The 9520-nt window shown below is 47.4% G+C and overlaps 1 protein-coding gene across 1 annotated transcript in view; it reads right to left on the bottom strand.

The window, feature by feature from the left end:
• The window catches only part of T265_11534 (hypothetical protein), a gene marked incomplete at both ends in the record, with an annotated part of 39525 nt that overhangs the window by 17878 nt on the left and 12127 nt on the right, over window positions 1–9520 (bottom strand). The gene's annotated exons all lie outside the window — the stretch shown is intronic.

Genomic DNA, 9520 nt, shown 5'->3' with positions numbered 1-9520 from the left:
GGAGCCAAACCCCCCCCATCCCCCTGCTGAAATTTTCTGCGATAGAGTGTGGTTCCATTCCGACCTTGGACTCAAGTGAAACGTTTTCAGAAGCCGTTGATTTATTCATTGAAAGTGGCAAGGATGGAGAATGCAAATCCACGCAATTAAGACGATCAATGTAAGCATTTTAGAGGAGGGAAATATGGCTTAAAGTTTAGGTTGGATTTCGTGTTGTACTGACTTGCAAACTTCGTCGTGCTCAGTGCTGTTAGCTGGTTACACACGGGTCAGATGTTCGGATGAAATGGACTCTATAAGGACGATAAGCGCTGTGTAACACGCATTCAGTAAACGATAGTTCAATGGCAGGTGACAATACAGTTGAGCCTTGTAACTGCGTATAGGCTAACTTACAGGGGCAACTGGAAGCAATACCACCATGAGGCAAGGGACCTAGGAGCAATTGGAAATTTCCTACGACAGGCCTATTAGACATTATACAAATGATAACCTAATATACGATGAACAGTAAGGTTACACAATATTAAGAAACAGAAAGGGCAAAAGTAATTTGTAATTTACTAATGCAGAAAATTCTGAAGTGGGCTTATGTCCATATATCGCGAACATAGTGGAAGTCGTGTGTGGGCGGGAGAATTCAGTGGTTGGAGCGCGAATCTACTGACCAAAAGGTCCGTGGTTCAAACCACTGTCTCTCAACTTCCCCGGTCTAGGTTTGGGCGATTGTAGTATCCCAACCCTTGCGCTTCCTCTCGGTGACACGGCAGCTTAGCACCGAAAGGGTGCTACAGCTGAACGATCAGTTGTTGCATTTATATTGTCCTGTTTTCTGCTTTGTCAGTTCAGCTGGTGTATTTTTGTTGTTAGTCGAGCAAAATCGAAATAACTCCTTCCAACACTTACATTTATGCCACCCTAAAGTTTGCGCTAAAAACTGAAACTGACTAATTGTCTCAGGAGTAAAGTATGACGATTTAATTCTCCAGTGAACCAGATTCCTCGACTTAGACGCTTCGATGCCGATCCAAACCATGGAAGCACTGGTTCCACGCATTTGGTACACATCCGAATATCGCCAAAAAAAACCTAACACCAAAAAACGCGAATCACTCGGTCACTTAGTTTATCATTCTGGCTACCATGTTGTAAGGTAACTAACTATACATGCTAATGAGATTCTGAGTTCCACCTAAGGGACCCACAACCTCTGGCTGGCTGCAAACGAGACTGGACAAAATGTTGGCTAATTTAGTGAAGAGCCGAAATCTTTGACAGAATACCGTCTTCAAACAGGTTTTCGCGGGAAACCCGCTTTTGTTAAGTGACAGTGTGCAATTGAGTGCAACCGCCCCGCAGACGTTATCCAGGAGCTTATCTGCCTATACCCAGATAATATGATCTTAGATGCATGGATGGGTTACGGTTAGCTTCAGAATGTCTCCTTGTCACATGGCTGAATATGCGTATGGAAGAGCTACATTGTCCAGAAAAATCAGAAGGCAAAGAGCACCCTAGTGAACATCGGAATCGATAACGCAACGTTGTATATCCACACTGCTTTGGGGATCAGAAACATGAACTTCAGGTTCAGGCGATGTACGAAAACTTTGTGCTTGACCATCTAAGACTGCGAGGTAATGACAGTGTTTGGAAGGAACATCGAATCACCAATGTTAAGGTAAGCCAGATAATTTTGAGAAGTGTCGCTCTGGTGACAGACGAGCAGCTCAGGCTTGATGATTTAAAATGGCTGTGATATGTGCTTCACAAGCCAAACAACCGTCTTCCTCGCAAGGCTAGTTTTAGTCAGCACTGTACGGAGTGAAAAGACCGATCGGTGAACAGTCTGCGACTTGATATGATCATCATCATCGACAGCATGACATCAGGCACTAACCAGAAAGCAAGGTCCGGTTAACAACTGGGTGGAGACTCCGAGACTCAACTCCCCAGTGGTTGATGTCATTAGAAACGTTACTCAGTCGCGCAGCCGGTGGTGTTCCGGCATAAAATTTATCAGGGTCAATCCGTAAATGCCAAATACCCCCTCTCCTCAGACAACTGGAACGGTTCAACATCAACTAACTGATTACACCATCGTCCCAATACCTGAGTGTTTCCCCCTTGCTCTCCCATTTTCCGATGACCGAAGCTGTAGCAGCCGGAATCAACGTACCTTTGGTACATGGTTCATGGTTAACAAACTGAACTGACCCGGTAATAATGGAAGAAGTCCAATACCATATAACTCATCGCTGACGTCAAAAACCAGTACTTCACCAATGAACAAACACGTCAATTTATCCGACGTGCAAAGAGAACAAAAGTAGGAGGGAAAGGAACTAGTGCTACTTTATCACAAACACTTAAAAATCTAGCCAGATAATCTGGATAGAAACGGGCAACACATTTCAATGAATTCGGATTGTTGTCACACCATAAATTGTCTCCAGCCAACCAAAAAGTCAAGTGGACTCTATTCTAGAAGGCGAGTTGTTCCCATAACACGGTCTTTTTTTTGTTAAATCCGCAGTTACTCATCTCACAGTTGGCTCCACCTTACCTTTACATGCAACGCCATACTGAAAGCGACAAACCGATATACGTGGCACGCATACCAGGCCACCACAGGAATTGATGCAGGTTACTCAATTTGTCTGACAGCCCCGAAAGCAGTCAAGCTGTGTATAACTGACCGCAATGTGATCGGTCTGCGTCCACCTCCAGTCGAAGGCTGCAAAGCGCCGTTCGGCATACTGACGCCTAGGACGATAAAGACTTGCACCGGTCAATAGTGAAAAAGTGACCTCAACAGACAATAAATTGTAGGGGCTTGTACACTGTAGTCGAATGCTGAACATAAGCTACCGGAGTTCGACAGTAGAGTGGCAGGCGAGGTCAGTGCACGAATTTCCAAGGCCCCGGATAGTTTTGCTGACTTGAGACATCTATGACGTCAAAGTGGTGTATCTCCTAATCTTAAGGGACGTGTTCATCAGGCAACGGTGAAAGCTGTTTCGGTGTATGGCTGTGAAACTTGGCCTGTTCGAGAAACGGAACTGAGACGTCTCCAGGCGTTCGACAATCGTTATCTCACGACCATAGTTCGTGTAGGCTGGTGTTGGCGAATCCATAACGAGGCAATCAGAAAGTGAGTTTTCGGTTGAAGAATGTATCCAGCACCAGAAGCTGCGTTGGATGTGACATGTGTTGCAGATGCCTTACCATAGTTTGTAGAAGTGTTGTTTTTCATGCCCAAATCAGTGTGGCGGAAGCAGGGAAGTGACAAGCCCTTGACCTGACAGAGGGTTGTGAAAGAGATGACGAAACGTTTGAGTGCTGTCGGTGCTACTCGTCTTCTAAAATGGGGCTCGCGTGATCTCCACTGCGCCAGGCTGCAAGATATGGCTGCCAATCGATGTCACTGGTGTTCTTGTCGTCAGTTTCTATCCAGATTATCTGAATGACATTCGGGAAGTGTACGCATCTTGGAATGATAGTAGTGAGTTTTCACTAAGTCCCTTCTCAATTCACTTCTCTTTTCTTCACAATGAAGCTTTCAAATAAGTCATGTTTGTACGGCAGTGAGGCATCAATGATGAACACTGATGTCACGCTGTCGGTGAGGACGATGACTAAGAATCAACTCTGTCTACGTCATGCTTCGGAACAGCCAATGTGCCACATTGACCTACCACTTGACATTACCCTCGGCACGTTTGAAATATGGGCGATCACGCCTGACTCGGAGCCGAAGACGACACGGAACGGACCCAAATCTTTACCCGCGGGCGTCAAGTACCTCCTTTCCAGCTTGACACACGAAACGCCTGTTATTGACTTTTCCTTCAAGGGGAGGTGCTGGTGATATCAGTATACCCCAAAACAGTTCACTTTTCGAGTTATTGGATATTTTATCTTCTAAAAATTTGAACTTTTAAATTGTTATGTTGGGCGTCTCCGATATATATATATATATATATTCCACCATGCTCCCGCTGTACTTCACCTTTGGTTGAGGCAGTTAAAGCTCTCCCCGGAAAGTCCGGTCTTCTTTTCTCTGAGCTAGGAGTGGTTGGGTTTGTGTCATAGCTGGGGATTCGTGCGCTCGTTCTCACGTTGCGTATAGTCGTCGATCGTACCCGTTTAGACATACAACAGGTTCTTGGTCTGCAGGGCCACTCAGTCTTATCTGGAGTCAGATTGCGCGTCCGGTTGAGCCCGGAGTTTATCCCATTAAGCCTCCAGGCAAACGATAGCTCCATCAAAGATTCAGTGTTTTGAAGAGTTTAGTTGGGTTATACCGCAAGCAGAAGCTCCGGCACCACGCAGCAGGAGTATCTCCCTCCAGTGATTGTCACCACCTAACATCAAACAAGAGGAGGGATGGTGGAGGAGAAGGGTCTGATATATGTGCGATTTCTGGGTCGATGGGGATCTCAACATCCAAACTTGGAAGGGGTAATGAAGGCCAGCGATTCAATTTTATGATCGGAGTTCAGACGGGCATTCCAGAACGGACGCAAAGCAGTGTTGGATCCTTGCCACAAGCAACTCACGGTTCGGTTCGTTGGTGGGTGCCACGAGGTCAAATAATTTCCGCTGTTCGGGAAATGGGTGCTGCAAAGGAAACCTGTGGTCGACAGACATATAAAGCACGTGCTGTCTGTTGTCCGTGCATCTCCTGTCCAGCCCAAGATGACCACCTAACTCGGCCTCAGCGTTTCTATCACCAGCAACTACAATGATGTCTAAGCTCTTGACTTGTGTAAAAGAACACCTACAGCGCCATTGAAGTGGTCGTTAGCAGATTCAGATACATAATCCGTCGGGGTGTGAGCAAATCCAATGAAAAAGGAGTGATGGACCTCACTCTCACGACTCTCTCACAGACATTGCCAAACAGGACTCCTATCAACGGGTATCCGATAAAGGAAAGACGCTTCAACTCGGTCGCTCAACACAATACCTACCCCGGAATATCTAGTCGCAGCGGCCTCCGCATTACCAGAGATGCGAGGCCGGGACCGGGAAGAGAGCGAGGGGGCGGTCAGTCCAATCACAGCCGTTGCGTCCCGTATCATCGCTTCCGACAGACAGCATACATCAATACACAGGAAGTCAAGTGTACGAGCAATAACTGCTTGTTGCGAAGGTTGGTAGCAGCTAAGTAGACCGGCTTGCAGGATTTTAAATTGATTTCGGGGTGTTTAAGCTGTTATCGAAACCGCAGCCCTTGTCACCAAGGGGTGTGCAGCAAGAACAAAGCTGGTTTCATTACGGTTGGAACCTACACAGTGATCAGGATAGGTTGGATATGGGAGAAGTAATACGTAAACGTGTAAGGAATTACGCAACCTGCTGCATCCAGCAAGAAGGTAATATGAGGCGGCTGATCTGATATGAAAGTATTTTTAGTTACGAAGTTCATGGCTGCACGCAAGCTACTCTTTTAAGCGGAGCCTAGCTACGACGTCACACGAAGAAGCACGAGGGTTGTGATATTGCCAGGTTGCCCAAACCTATAATGAGGAAGTTGAGGGGCAGAAGTCGGACTCGAACCACGGGCCTTCCGGTCAGCAAAGTGGCGCTCTAACTACTGAGCCAACTCGCTTCCTGGCTGGAACTCTTCCACACAGTTTGACCATGCCAGGAAGGCCCGATAAGGAACAGCAAGTCCCCGTAATGCAAGAGATCGTAGTATGAGGCGGGTTGGAGTAAATTCGTACTGACCTCAGCGACAAGAGCCTGAATGCAGTAATGCGTTTCCTTCAGGCGACCAACATTTTCGTATTTATAGAAGCGGGGATGCACCTTTCCCCCGGGAAAAGGTAAAACCTGAAAAAAACGCACACTCCGATCGCCCAACGGTTGACCGTGACCACTGGCATATTAGTATTTACGGTCAAAATAATTTTAAAACAAATGGGTCTGGTCCTGCTCAAAAGGCACGTGCTGTGCGCAGCTACGTTAGGAGTGAGACAGTAGTGACATAATCCCCGCATCTTCGGATGAGGCCGGACTCCTGTAACCAAGTGGGTCAAACTATTAAGTTATTAGTCTTCCAGGAGAAACCTAAAAACCACTGCCTCATGGTTGTCATTTGTGTCAGAGGCTAGAGGAGAGATCCACACACGAAACCCTACATCCTTCCACTGCTTTGTGAGTCGGGCTTTTTAGTCAAAGGTTCAAGGTGAAACAACTCAGCCAAACCTCCTTCTTCGACTGGGGCAACCGGGAAGTATCATTCGCCCTTGTATGTTACCATTCATCCCCCACCCCACCTGTCGTATGATGTAGTGCAATCAACCCATCCGCCGCTCCTCTTGCCATTGTTCTGTATCTAAATCACCGTCCAGAGAAATAACCCGAAATAATCACTTAATAACTTGAAAAGATCTGATCCATGTTAGAGGCCTCCAATATCCGTACTCTATGTAACGTTGGGCAACAGGCATCTCTTGCTGAAACTTTGTTTTCCCTCTGTGTCACCGAGACGCCACTTCGGTCGTGCACTCCAGGCCTTTTGGGACGACTTCAAATATTCCACATTTCACCCTTTGGGTATCTGATGGCTCTGACGCAGTAGTTCCTGGAACCTACAGTGTGTAGGTCGCACCAGTTGTGCGTTGATCACCGTCTGCTCCTGGCCAGTAAGAACTTCCAGCACAAACGCTCACATCGAGTTACTTGGGAACCACCAACCGCAGGACAGTCATGGATTCAGTTAGACCATGTGGCTATCAATAACCGGCGGAGAGCCTCAATTGAGGATTGTCGTTCCTTCTGAGGCACGCTTGACTCTAATCACGTCATTGTGCGGATCCGGTTGTCACTTCGCTTTTCATCAGAATTACCATGCCAAAGAGGAGCAACTCCATTCACCAAATTCAAAAAATTCCAGCAGTTCAAGAATATCGAGCTGACCGGGCTAGAAAGCTACTAAAAGCGCACAGTCATGAGGATAACGAAGACTGCTTGGAGGTTGAATGAAAGCGAGTTAAAGATGCTATGCTATTAGTTTTCAGAACTGTCCGTCCAGGCCATTGGACTCGAATAAATGAACACTGGATATTGTCGAGATCAGCAGGTCCTATTGGTGTAAAAGGCTATACCAGCAACAATTGACTACGATGAGGCACGCAGATTCTTCAAGCACCGGGTAATCAGGTGCTTGCAAAGTGACAGACAGAACCGCTGGATCGCGAAGGTCCAGAAGGTGGAAGAGACTTTCATTGCAGGCAACAGTCGTGTCCTATTTCAGCAGATTCGAGCAACCGGCCAAAAGATAAGTGCCGGCGAAAAAATATGCGGAGACCGGACGGTAGTCTACACACACAGTCGTCGTCTTGAGCGGTGGGCTGGACACTATAAAGCACAGTTTAGCTGGTCTACTTCAACGCAACCGCTGGAAGAACTCAGCGGGCCCGAATGGAACATCGTCCGCCGCCAATATAAAAAAGCCAGCCAGATATTAGCCATCCAACATAACGAGACACCCGGCTCGGGTGGCCAGAGCATACAAAGAGCCTACCCAGACAATGAACTCAATCTTAGAGATGGCCCGGTTTAGCTTACCTCTGATTTGCCTTCGGTTTTCCTACACGCTCTTTATTTGACTTCTATCTAATAAACATGGCTTTCTATTTATTGCGTGTTATGTCTCGCATTTATTCCCTTTTCCAGATAGTTTTGTTGACCGGCTTCCCGTCCGTTTTTAGGGTAAACATGGTTCAAACGTGCAGGCGAATGTAGGTTCCTGGTAAAAAAAAAAGTGGTTCAACAAGCTACCATGGCTGATCCGACACTCTAGAAGGGGATCCAGTTCGTGAATTCTTGATGGTCTCTGGATCTCAAAGATGACTGCCTTTGACAGCCCCTTCATCGCCGAGATGTATTGTCGCTCGTTGCTTAATGTTTGGAGATCACGTCATGATTCCTCAATCTTTACGCCATCGAGCCATTCGTCAGTTCAATTCCGGACTTCCAGGGATAAACCACATGAATTCAATAGCCCGCAGTTACGCCTACCAGCCGCACATAGACCAACACATCACTGATTTTGTAAAACGCTGCTTCCGGTGCCAATAAGCTACCAAGAACCCGCCATATCAAACATCAGTTCCCTGGCCTCGACCTGAGAAGCCTTGGTCTCGGGTCTACATTGATTACGCAGAACCGATACGTGGCAATTCCTATCAGCTTTTGATTGGCGCTTTTTCCAAATGGCCTGAAATCGTTCCGGTGTGCTCTTCAAAAACATCCCGTACGCTGCGTGTGGTACACGACACTTCCGGTCAGCATGGCTTACGGGAGCCCATCGCCTCGGACCATGGTCCGCAGTTCACTTCCGCTGAGTTCCGAGAGTTTTGCACTCGACATGCTATAACACACGTTCGTTCACAACCGTACCGCCCGCAATCGAATGATCAAGCAGAAAGGTTTGTCGACACATTCAAGAAAGCCTTGCTTGAAGCTCGAGGGGAGGAGACATCCGTCGAAGCCCTTCAGAGATTCCTGTTTGTGTACCGAACGACCCCGAACGATGCTTTGGCGAACCACCAGTCAGCCGCAGAGGCACTCATCGGCCGTAAGCTGTAAGCAGTGTATTCGTTCAGGTTGCCAACACACTCTACTGAGTCAAGGTCCATATAGTCGTTCAGCTGCCTAGCCGCTATGCCACCTGAAGGAAACATGAGGGTTGGGATACTGCCACGTTGCCCAGGCCTAGACAGGGGAAGTCGAGAGGCAGAAGTTGGGCCGGAACCACGGACCATCCGCTCGGCAAATTCGCACTCTAACCGCTAAGCCATCCCGCCCAAGGTCCATGCCGGTGGCAGCTGAAGCTCCATTCAAGGTGGGAACTGTTACGGTTCAACCACGCAGCAAGCAAACGATAAGATATGCGGACTGTGACAATATCCTATCCCCAACTATGTTGCTTGATCCAGACTCCCAGCACGGCGAATAGTAATATATTCGTAGTTTGACCTTGAAGATGCCGGAAATTGGCTAGCACACATAAAAATACAGAGTTCTTGGGGATATTGATATCCCCAACAGGAACGCCCACAACTCTCCGTGATTATCGCCCAGGTCACGAGGCATGGATTAGGTTGTATCCTGCGCAAACGCGGTAGTGTGGTGTACGACGTGTCGGTTGGTCAAGACACGTGGACCAGACATCAAAATCAACTATTCTTTAACAGCAGGCTAGAAACTCCAGTATGTTCGGGTACTGTACCGCTGGACATATTGCTCGATACTTTTGAGCTGAAAGCTGATGCAGCTTCGAAAGAAGAGAGTACGACCAGCAGGTCAGCCCTTGATTCAGCACTTCTTCCTAGGCGGTGGACATACCGACGCCGCCGTCATCCGGAACGTATGCAGGTCGACGAACGTGGAGCTCGTCACTGACTTTTCACAAAGAAAGGTGTTGGGGGATATCAGTATCCCCAAGAACTCTGCATCTTTATGTGCTAAAGCAATATATATATATATATATATATATATGTAT

The sequence above is a fragment of the Opisthorchis viverrini genome (assembly GCF_000715545.1).
Source record: "Opisthorchis viverrini unplaced genomic scaffold opera_v5_521, whole genome shotgun sequence".
NCBI classification, from domain to species: domain Eukaryota; kingdom Metazoa; phylum Platyhelminthes; class Trematoda; order Opisthorchiida; family Opisthorchiidae; genus Opisthorchis; species Opisthorchis viverrini.
Note: the sequence above shows the minus strand (reverse complement) of the source record. Positions and strands in the feature narration are given on the sequence as shown.